General features: G+C 36.7%; 1 long non-coding RNA gene across 1 annotated transcript; it reads left to right on the top strand.

The window, feature by feature from the left end:
- The first annotated feature begins 7,840 nt into the window (after positions 1–7,840).
- Positions 7,841–11,876, top strand: LOC128531324 (uncharacterized). Its single transcript, XR_008361188.1, has 4 exons — positions 7,841–8,021; positions 9,194–9,292; positions 9,435–9,611; positions 9,785–11,876. It is a non-coding gene; the product is annotated as an uncharacterized LOC128531324 (long non-coding RNA).
- Positions 11,877–12,333: the final 457 nt, after the last annotated feature.

Below are 12,333 nucleotides of genomic sequence, written 5' to 3'. Positions count from 1 at the left end.
TACCTATCCAAAACATCCACTGTGTGAGCTTCTGCGTACAACTATAAAAAAACACAGAGCATTCCAAAAAGAAATTTGAGTTGTTTAAAGATTTGTTCGTCTTAAACAAATCATTAAACTATTTTATTTTACCATTATACACACTACATAGAACATTCAGCATTAAGGTTCCATTTCAGAACGAGATAAAACGTTTAACTATTCCAATGATCTACCACAGGGTTCTACAGTATGTAGAGCTCTAGAATCTCTTAAAAAAAACATAACCTATTTTTTTTTTTTGACAAACTATCTGAACATTGAACTAGCCTTGTCTCCTAAAAGTATCTGAGAAAGGCTTGGACAGGGATCCATGTAAAACCACTTTGTATAGAGAAAAACATACATAGGACCCTGGGTTACAAATAGAACCATGGAGCAACAAGACAAATTCTCCAAATATTATGATTCTATTTGAAGGGTAGAACCTTTTTGAAAAGAAACAACCCTTTAATTATTCAAAGAGCCCTTGAGGAAACTTATTTTTACACTTATTGCACAGGTTTTATTAATCTGTTTTCACCTTTTTTCGGTTCTTTACAAATTAATTTATTTATACTTCCCACATAAAAAAAAACAGTATGCACTTATGTATGGGGATGGTTTGGCACACACCTCGTGCTCAGAGGGTGTACTCCTAGGGTGTACCCGTCTCATGCCCAGGGATAGGCTCCAGGCCCGCTGCAACCCTGTACAGGATAAGGGGTGTAGATGTATAAACTTTAACATTAATGAATAAGCATATACCTTTTTTGCTAACCTCTTAAAATTTAAGCGGTATGGATACAAAACGAGTGTTATTATTACTTTTATAAAGATTTAAAAACCTACAAAACAAAAAATAGCTTAAATGCTCAGAGCTTTAAGGGGTAAGTCCTACGGAAGGAGTCTCCAGTGTCAGTGCTTCGTTACAGTCAGTGTGTTTTCCAGCACAGGAAAGTGAAAGACCACAGTTTATAACTGCTATAACATAAGTGAAAGCTGGGAGTTTCTACAAATAATCTGATTATAAATGGATAAAATTGATTAAATAAATAAAATAATAAAATATTGGAAATTGTGTCATCATTGATTTTATCTTCTATAAAAACAAAACCCCTAACACGTAAATGATTAATACTCAAGCACAATTTAACCAAACAAGAGATGGGTGTGGTTATTTAAGGGTAACGTATAAGCTCCAATTCATGTTGGCAGAAAGAGATGATGCTGACATGACTTTTATACACAGGACATAAATTTCGTCTATAAATCATTTTATTGTGTAAAATCATAAAGAACCAGAAGAGTTGAGTTTAGTGCACAGAGACTGCCATCTAGTGAAACAACAGCAATATTAACCTGTGTGGTTTTTCTTCAAGATTCAAGATTCAGATTCAAGATTCAAAGAACGTGGTTACTAAATATACTTGGTTACAGTTGCTTACAGTCATTTACAGGAGGAAAGGAAACAGTAATAAATGAACAAATAAATGAATAAATAAATAAATAAATAAATAAAAATCCTTAGTTGCACACTAAACATAATTCTATACCCAGTTATTGCACATGTGACGGGAAAAAATAGAAATATATTGCACCATTTATATGCGCAATAGCAATATGTGCAGTTTTATGGGTCATTTAGGGTTTGCTATGGTAATTGTGTGGTGTGCCCAAGTGCATTGTTAAGTAAGTATTGCACAGGTAAATTATGTTTATAAATAAAATCAGAAATTGCATTTGAAAAGTGGTATGACCTAAGAGCATTGGTACAGTAGGTATTGCCCCAATTGTTCAGGTACATAATAATACTGTATTATTGTTACTAAAGGCGGCTCGTGTCCACGTTACGGAGAAGAGTTGTATAATTTTATGGCCATAGGGAGAAAGATCTTCTGTGGCAATCATTTATGGTGGTAATCTGGCTAAAATTGCTCTTTTGGTCAGAGAGTACACTGAATAGCGGGTGGGAAGGATTGTTCATGATGGATCCTCCTTTTCGCTACTACCTCCACAGTGTCGAGCTCTATTCCTAGCACCAATCCGGCCCTTTGTCCAGTCTATTTCTGTCTGACACTTTGATGTTGCAGCCCCAACAGATCACAACATAAAAAATGACACTTGCCACAACAGATTCATAAAACATCCGAAGGATGGTGTTGCAGACGTTAAAGGACCTGAGCCTTTTTAGCAAATACTGGAAAATGAATAGATATAGGAGTCACAGGGGTCTTACTTCTCCTGAGGTCTACCACAATCTCCATTGTTTTCCTGATGTTAATTTGTAGGTGATTACGCACACAACAGGAAATGAAGTCGTCCACCACAGACAGGTACTCAGAGATGATGCCAACCTTTATACATCCAATAAACACAGAGTCGTCAGAAAATTTCTGCAGATGGCATGACTCTGAGTTATATCTGAAGTCAGATGTATAGAGGGTGAAAAGAAAAGGAGACCGTACAGTCCCCTGAGGTGCTCTGGTGCTGCAGTTCACAGTCTAGGACATACATATATGTAGTCGCACATACTGAGGACGGCAGGTCAGATAGTCCATAATCCAGAAAACCAGGGAAGTGTCGATGTGCATGTTCTTCAGTTTCTCCCCCAGTACTGCTGGTTGAATGGTGTTGAATGCACTTGAGAAGTCAAAGAACATCATCCTTGCACAGGTCCCAGGTTTACCAGGTGGGAGTAGGTATGATGGAATACAGTAGGTGTATTATGGCATACTCTACTCCCAGGAAAGGCTGGTAGGCAAACTGAAGAGGGTCCAGGGAGGACTTCACCAGGGGACGAAGTGTATTCAGAATCAGTCTCTCGAACACCTTCATGATATGCAAAATGTCAGAGCAACAGGCCTGTAGTCATTCCGGGCACAGGGACGAGGTATTTTGGGGACTGGTACGATTCCTGCCTTTTTCGACAATGCAGAGACTTAGACTGTAGAGACAGACTTGGACTAAAGAGGTGCCGGGGGACACCACAGAGTTGGGGAGCACATGATTTTAAGATTTTTGGGTTGATTTTATCTGAACCTGTAGCTTTTGTGGGGCTGAGCTTGCTCAGACCACGTTTGACCTGATCCTCTGAGATATTAATTTAGGGAAGGGCAGGTATAGTGGCTGTTTTCTGTGTGGGGGAGGACATGGGAGCAGGAGAGAGTGGATTGAAGCTATAAGACAGAGGGACATCAAATCTATTAAAGAAAGTGTTTAGATCGTTGGCACGGTCCACATTCCCCTCAATAGCCTTTAGTCTTGATTGCAAAAGACTGATAAAAATGTAAGCTTGTGAATGTAAAAGGCGATAAAAACACATGACAATAAGTAAACCTTTTTAGCAGTATTTAGTATTTGAACTTGATGTTGTGATGTGTTGTTGTTGTTTGTTTTGTGTAAGGGGTGTGCAAACTTTTTCACAGGGCGCCAGATTAGAATACTCATTAAAATACTAGAGGCGGTCGCCAAAGTAATTAAAAAAAAAAAAGTAATAAAAAAACCCCCCAAAAAATTGGAACACACAACTTACATAAAATTGTGGTTAGCACTGCCTCATCGTACCAACAAAGTTGTGGGTTTAAATCTCTTGTCCCATGGGCGACACTGCAAAGGCACACAGTGAAGCTAATTGGCATTTCCAGCCTGTCCACAATGGATGGTGTGTGAATGTGCGCTTTGTGCCTTTCAGTGGGTTGTCACCCCATCCAGGGTGTAACATGACTAGCTTTCATGCTTCAGGCCCCCTGCGACCCTACACAGCACTATTTGTATAGAAAATAGACAAATGAATGGATGGATGGGTTTATTTGTATTACATACACATTTTGAGAAACACAAAAGCATGGCATGTTGTGTAAGAAAAAAAAGTTGTTACCACTCCCTCCATGTGCTTTTCTTCGTCACGGTGAGATAATGCTTGCTTCCTGAATTTGTAGCTACATGACAAAACATGCACACAATTGCCTGGATAAAGCGGATGGCTCAGCTTACTGTACCTACTGGCTCATCTATCCCAGTGTCTTCTATTTGGAAAAAACATTTCAATTGCATTGTACAAATAACACTGAAATAATGGATATAAGGATTGAAAACTCACAAAAAAGATGTTAAAAAGTAATGTGTATGTTACAAGAAGTCATTTTCAAGCTAGATCAAAAAATATATGTCATCAGGGGTTCTGAACATTGTTGGGTCCAAAAAATAAAGTCACTAGTTCACTGGGAGCCACTGAATTATGAAATGAGCTACCCCTTGTGGTGAATCCTATGTACTACACCTACTACTCTTGTACTATTAACAATAATAATAATAATAATAATAATAATAATAAAATAATAATAATAATAATAATTAAAATGATAATAATAATAATAATAATAATAATAATAATAATGTTGTGTGTGATATTAGTCATCTTATCATGTCCAAACCTGTTCATTATTAAATTCAGGTGTTTCAGTCAGGCCCCTTATCCCCAGTGAAGGGAATGCTTTAGTATACCAAGACATCTTCGACAATGCTATGCTTTAAACTTTGTGGCAACAGTTTGGGGAGGGCCCTTTTCTATTTCTACATGACTGTGCCCTAGTGCACAAAGTAAGGACTATAAAGACATGTTTTGATGAGTTCCGTGTGGAAGAACTTGACTGGCCCAAACACAGAGCCCTGACCTCAACCCCATCTACCACGTTTGTGATGAACTGGAACGGAGATTATGAGCCAGGCCTTTTCATCCAAAATCAGTGACTGACCTCATAAATGCACTACAGAATAAATGGTCACGAATTTCCACAAAAACACTCTAAAATCTTGTGGACAGCCTTCCAAGAAGAGTGGAAGCTGTTATACTGTAGCTGCAAAAGGAGGACCAACTCGATATCAAGCCAAATACTTTTGTGCATATAGTGTATCAATAATTAGGAAGCTGATTAAAAATTTTTTTTATGAATTTAAAAGTCCTGAAGATCAGAGTTTTGTGTGTGTGTGTGAGAGAGAGAGAGAGAGTGAGAGAGAGAGAGAGAGAGAGAGAGAGAGTGCACACAAATCCTGATGCGTCTTGTGCTAAGTGAACCTATCAGTGTTCTTAGTGGGCAGGGCTTTACTTTTAAGCTCTTTTAGTCTCTCTCCATCAATCCAGCTGAGCTTCCTGCAGTGCCATGGCTGAGATTTCAAAAAAGACTAAAATACATAAATACATAAAAAGCATAAAGTTTCAAAAAAAACTTTTTTTTATTGTTTGTTTTTTTAATTACGTTGGGCGTAGGCGGGCAGGGGATCGGTGGGTAGAAGGATGTTCTACTGAAAATAGCAACAAATTGATTGCATTTTTGGGCTCATTTTATTGCTTGTAAATTTAACTTTGAGACAGTTTTTGAGAAGTTTGAATCTGCACAACACTCAGGATATTTGTCTGTCAGAATATTCTTCACCTGTCTTCTATATCGCTTATCCAATCCAATCCATCACAGAGCAAACATGCACACACACGCTCACACACTCATTCACACACTATGAGCAATTTGGGAAAGCCAGTTAGCTTAAACTGCCTGTCTTTAGGGGAAACTGGAGTTACCGGAGGAAACCCACCAATCACGGGAAGAACACGCAATCTCCATGCACACTAATTTCCATTAAAAGCTGCATTCCAATAAAGCTGGTATAATGAAGTATTAAAAACATGCTACCACTTACTTTTATGGTTTATTTATTACCTATTTCAGCATGTAGCATTTTTTAATAAGGTAGCACATATGTCAGAACACCTCATTTCCGACAGAACTCTAAATAAGTTTATTTATGAACTTTATATATAAAGTTTAAACATTAAAATGACTGATTTATTTTCAAGTCATAATAATTGTGAGTGTAGCCCTCAGCTCTAAATTTGCCTTGTTTATTTATTTCTTTATTTATGATTAATAATTGATTAAAATATGTATATATAATTAAGTATGCATTATCTTTGTCCTCATTACTCACTCATTTGTCCTCATGAGTGTGTGTGTGTGTGTGTGTGTGTACTCTGCATGACCATATTGTACTGTTCCTCTGTACGGTATCTCCTTTTATGTATGAAGATGATGCTCGTTTTCCTCCTGCTGCCTTTTTTGGTGTACACTCCTTCATCAACTGTTTGTGTCCCATCAGATACCAGTTTTATAAACACCTGATTGTGACTGCTGTGTTAAGGACAAAGTGATACCAACAGTATGCCACGGTCCTGAAGAGAAGATCACAGTGGTATAGCATTACAGATAAATGTAAAAAAAACATTAGCCAAAAACAACTACAAAAATAAATAAAATTCCCAAAATTTCAATTCTTTTTGACATATACAATTATACATATAATATGATATGTAGTGATAATTTGTAAATTTACTAAATTACAAAGCCTAAGATCTGCTTTTTTTCTCCAAAACTCTTGAGCAAATTTGTCTCAGAACTAACTCATTACACACGCTTACACCAGCCTCAAAACAACACTAGCGCAAATTAGTCTTAAAACTCACGTGTGCCTGTGTTCACTTCTGTTCAAGTTGAGTTTTGAGAAGGTAAAACATTACTATTTTTTATAAGCCTACACTTTAATTTATTCACACACTGACATCCTGTATGTTAAACTCTTGTTTACCATTTAAAAGTCTATACCTTAAATTTATTCAACATTCTTACAGCTGAAACAAACATGAGTAATCTAATGGAGCCTGTTACTTTTAACATTTGAAGTTAGTTTGTAACTCATCATTGGTCTGATAATGCTGATGTCATAGTGTGCGAGGGCCCTATTGTTCTTCTAAGGATTACTGGGGCCCAAGCATTATGACATCAACCTATGACATCATAGAGTGCGAAGGCCCTGCTTGTTCTTCTAATTATTTTTTTCCAGCATCCAGGGCTTTTTAGGGGTTTAACATACTTAAAAAGTCATCACACACAGGTTGGAATCTGCTGCCGTTAGGACGCCTAAATGGTTGGGCCCTGGGTGTGGCACAGAGTCTTCGCATGGGATTTTGCTGCATAGCTCATACACATTTGCATGTATATATGTTAAACCAAGTACACCTTATTAAGCTGAACATTTTTCAGCTTAATGCAACAGGGAAGTCAGCTTGGGTTGACTAAAATGCAAAATTGCAAAGGAATTTGTAATATCCAAATGATTTAGCAGTGGCGAGGTTTTATGACAAACATATAGCAAAAAAAAAAAAAAAAAAAAAGGTGTATATATAAGCCACTGTGCCTCTCATTAAGTATTATTATAATTATTATTATTATAATATTAAGTATTAATTCATGTTACTGTTTGAAGAAATACAATTATCATAGAAATATTACAATTACCATAAAGAAAATCATAATTTTGCAATAAGGTTAGTAAATCCTGTTTAAAAATTTTACTTAACAATGGAAATAGTCATGTGTTTTTATTATTGAAAAACTAAGCCTGAGATGTCCAAATATTTTATTTATATTTCGTTTAGAATGAGCAAAATGAGAATGAGAAAAAAAAAAACAGTTAATTAAAAGAATGAATAAATAAAATAAAATACATTTTAAAAAATGGCTGTGAATGATGATAGCACAACTACATATACACTCTGTTATGTGTTATCTGTGTTACTGACAGGCCGGAAAAAAATAAAATGAGCAAAAACATAAAACAGAACAATAAAAAAATTAATATATTTTTATCTGCTAATGTAAAATAATTTAACATACTAAATAATTATAAATTACGTCACCTTCTCTGTCGCGTCAGGACTTTAATTTTGAAGGCAAGTCACAGCCGTAATGCCGGAAGTAAACCAGTTTGAGCCAGTTTGCGGTTTTAGTTCGAAAGCAATATAAAGCCAGTCTGCTAGCCAGGAGCATTATTTATGTTAGTTATATAACCAGCGGAGATATCGAGCAGTAAGAGCGGATAATATTTACCATTATGGACAGAATAAAAGACCGGATTAAGGCAAATAACGACAGAAATCTACAGTTTAAAAGGTAATTATGATTTAAATCCCCTGGCACTCCATCAGTGGATTAGCCGCTAACGCTAGCTGAGGTAACTTATTCGTCACAGGAGGCCTTATTTACGCAGATACCTAACTCTCCTTTATTATTCAATAATATTACTAATAATTAAACTTCAGGCTATTCATACTGCAGCTGCAGTGGAGTCTAAAGCGTGTTAATATTTTGCCGTTTATATGACAATTTATCTGTCTGGATCTGCGATATTCCTAATGTAAGTAAGTGAAGGATGGGAGTCAGTGTTACTAACTCTTATAACGTCCTGTTTTAGGCAGTTGTGGCGTCTTATGGTGTCCATAGGGACAGGGTCTGGTGCCTGGGAGTCCATGTCTCGTTATCTAGAGTCATTTTGCCTCGCTTGACTGAAGTAGAGTCGTGATGTTAACAAATATGTATTTTTGAAACAGCTGTTTATAACATGAAAGATTTAAAAGCTTAAACACGTTTAACCCATAAAGCTCAGAGCATTTCAGCTATTTTTAGGGCCCAGGCACTATATCAGCTGTGTGTCGTTATAGTGTGTGAGGACCCTCCTGTTTATCTTATATATTTTTTAAATTAACATATATATGGTTCAGATTGTGCAGTATGGAGTGACCTATACTCTCTAAATTTTAGATCATTTTAACCAACTATACAAACATAACTAAGCAACAAAAAAAAGTTTTAAGAAATGGCACAGATAGACATGATGTACATGATTCTGTGATTGTTTTTTTCGGTTGTTTTTGTGACCAAAAAAGAATAATATGCTTATTTTGAGAGTTCTACATTTTTGTGGTCATTCCCATATTCCTGTAGTTGTAAAATTGATCCTTTATAAAAGTAATAACTTTAGTTCTACCTGACATGTACGAAGCCTCACCTATATAAGTACATTTATACACACACACACACAAATATATATATATATATATATATATATATATATATATATATTGTCATTGACGTATGCTGTAATGCCATGATGTGTCTGTTCTGCTTTAGTTTTAAGGGTTTTAAACCATCAAGTACGGTTTTAGTTTAATGGAGTTCACCTGCACACCTTTTGTGGATTTTTTTAAAAACCTTTTACATTTATGATTCGTTTTCACACCTGTTTGATTTGTGGGTTTTTTTTTTTCCTAATGTTTGTTTTTCAGAAGTTGAAGATGTTTATTGAGGACTTTGAGGACAGGCTTTTAACATCAGCACCTTTCACCTCAGTCTCGTCATCCAGGTCCGACCCAGATCTGTCTCAGGTATCCAAATCTAAAACTAATAAAGAAATATTGAAAGAAAGAAGTTAAATATTTTAAATGTTTAAAAGTGTTATTTTTGACCTGAGTGATGTGAATGAGTGAAGTCTGTCTTTTGTCTTCATGCCTTTGTTTGGTGAAACAGGATCTCCTTTAGCCCTGACCCCCACCACATCTGACTCCAGGAGCGAGAGAGCATTAGGCATATCGATGGGTGGAAACGAAGGAGGAGGACGTGGGACAGACGGATGGAGTCTCTTCGGGACGCGTCCCAGTGTGCAGAAATCCCCGACCGACCCTGGGTCCGATTCCAACACCTCGGGTGAGGACTGGCCAGCTGACGAATCTCTCCGTTTAGTGATGTTTTGAGACATCGGTGAAATGTTTTAAGCAGGTGTTATTGTAACACGCTGATGAGATTTTAAAACTGATTGTCTCTTTACTGCCTTTATTCATTTATTCATTCATTTATTTATTAAATGTATTTTTTTACAGGAGGTTTCAGTCTTCAGTCATACTTTGGACTTCAGAAGTCCACAACTGTTGACGGCATCAAGACCCAAGTGAACGTTGCCGTTGAAGACCACGCCAACTTCAAGTCTCCTAAAGAGTCCATGACCGGAGCGGAGGGCAAAAAGGCAGCAACGCATAAACTCCAACCTCGCGACATGAACATTCTCACTCCGTCGGGTTTCTGACATCGGCGTCCGCGTTCTGTCTTTTTGTTCCCTTCCCTCCGCTCAGGTCGCTCACACACACTCCGAACACAGGCCAAGTTCCTCCAGCCAGATGTTTGTGAAACCGTATATATCTAACTTTAGTGCCAAACGTCTTTCCACACTCAGACAGGCAATATATGTCCATCAATATGTCATTGTGCAGCGTCACGTGATAACGGATGACATGAATCCATAGACTACGGCGTGATCATTTAACTTTTGATTTCAGTTTATCGCTCTCTATTAAACAGGGTATGACACCACAAGAAACCTGCTTTAACAGCAACTCTTCTGCTTTTTAGAGCATTTCCCATAGAACCTTATTTTTGTCTTAGTGTAATTTTTGTCTTTTGTTAAAAGGCAAGATCCTGATTTTAATTCTTCTGACCAAACGTGACCACACAGTCAATGCGTCTTTATCACGTTCCTAAGACTAGACGAATAAACGAGGATTTTTCCAGCATCCGTCGTCTTCTGCGGGAATTTTTTTTTGTTTATGTAAATTATAAAAGATCTAGAGCAGCTGACATGGCTATGCCTCCTCAGACAAGCACTTAATAATTAAAGTAAAGTTTAAATATCGTATAAGAGGAGAGTACCATGAAGATGTACTGTGCAAAAGTCATAGGCCCTTTTTTGTGTAAATAAGTTTTTTATTTAACTACTTATTAAACATAATTCCAACAAAATAAATGTTATCTAGCAGGAAAATATCTCCAGGCCATAAAAGACAGCGGCATATTATGTGAAGGCACATCCTCGCTATAAAGCAGATTTTTTTTTGCATGTGCCTAAGACTTCTGCACAGCGTTTGCAGTAATGTAGATATCTTAATTATTTATCCACAGATCACTTACTTAAAAAAGAAAAATTAAAAAACATTTAAATTACATAACAATCCATTGTCCTTTTGCGCACCCCACTCTGTACCTTGTCTCTGTTTTGTCTCCATTCAGATTGTTTTCTTTTTTCTTTCTTTAAAAAAAAAAAAGTTTTATGAAACCGTGATTATTTTAGACACGGCCCAGGACAGCCACCGTACTGGATCATGGTCACACCAGCCCCGCCATCGAAGTCCTCAGACCGTTTTCCGTGCTGATAAAGCAGGTTTAAAGTGTCACAGCGCTCATGTCTGTGAATAGCGAGCGAAGCATGAGATGATGAGATTGAGGTGTTTGTGTCCATAAGCAATAGCATTTCACAGGATACGACTTGTTTGTTTTTGTTTTTCTAGACACTCAGTGAACGCAATCCATTTTCTCTCATATCTAGTACTGTGCAAAAGTCTTGTGCATCTAGTATGTGGTTGTTGTTGTTTTTTTTTGTACAAACTTTTGTTATAAATGTTTATGACTTCATTATTAAGTCAAAAAGTAAAAAAAATTAAAATCAGATTTCCAAATATTAGTATTTCAGCAAAAAAAAAAAAAAAAAAAAGACAGGCAAATATCTGTACACCAGAAGAAAAAGCACATATTATGACCACTTTTCAGGGAAAAAAAAAAGAAAAAGGAAGCAGGTGGGACAAAGTCATTAGAAGAACTGTGGCTTGTTGAGTGTAGGAGCACACTTTTTTTTTTCCTGAAGACGTCGATGCTCTGCAGCAGTTATTTGCATGTGTGTAAGACTTTTGCACAGAACTGTATTTTTCACACCTACTGCTTTTTGTAGTGATGGATTTTTATGTAGTGATGGATACTTTGTTTTTTTTTACCTTGTATGTATTACCAGTGAAATGTTTTTTTCCCATTCCAGTTAACACGCACATTAACACTTCACGTTATGTTTTGTATAAAGATTTATCTGCCATGCAGCTGTTCAGTTTGAGTCTGATGCCTCGAATAAAACCTTAAGTGAAGTAACAGTCACACAGCCTGATTTCTTTTCTGTTATATCTGGGTTTTAAAGGTCCTATATGTTACTGTTTAGTTAACAAGTTAATACAAGTCTCAGAGCTCCACCTCTGGTAATGCATTTTTCATACTTCAAACTGTTTCAATTCTACTCCAAATGCACCAGCTCAGTGTCCACTGCTGAACCACGCCCCTTCCAGAGAACAACAGAGCTGAGCAAGAAGCCAGGGGAGGGGACAAACCTATATGAGGTCACAATGGGGGAAAAATCTGATCTCTTGTTTAAACCCTGACTAATACGAACATGGAAAAATGACCAAATGCAGGTGTTTTTGTACTTTTAACTTTTTTTTTTTTGGTACACAAAAGTGGAATTTGCATAATGGTTGGTTGTTAAGTCTGGTGTGTGTGAGAATCAAAAGCAATAGAAATTTAAACAGGTTGCATCAAGAGCGCCTACAGTTGACAAGTC

Source organism: Clarias gariepinus, chromosome 10 (genome assembly GCF_024256425.1).
Source record: "Clarias gariepinus isolate MV-2021 ecotype Netherlands chromosome 10, CGAR_prim_01v2, whole genome shotgun sequence".
Classification (NCBI taxonomy): Eukaryota; Metazoa; Chordata; class Actinopteri; order Siluriformes; family Clariidae; genus Clarias; species Clarias gariepinus.
This window is presented reverse-complemented; position numbering and strand designations above follow the sequence as displayed.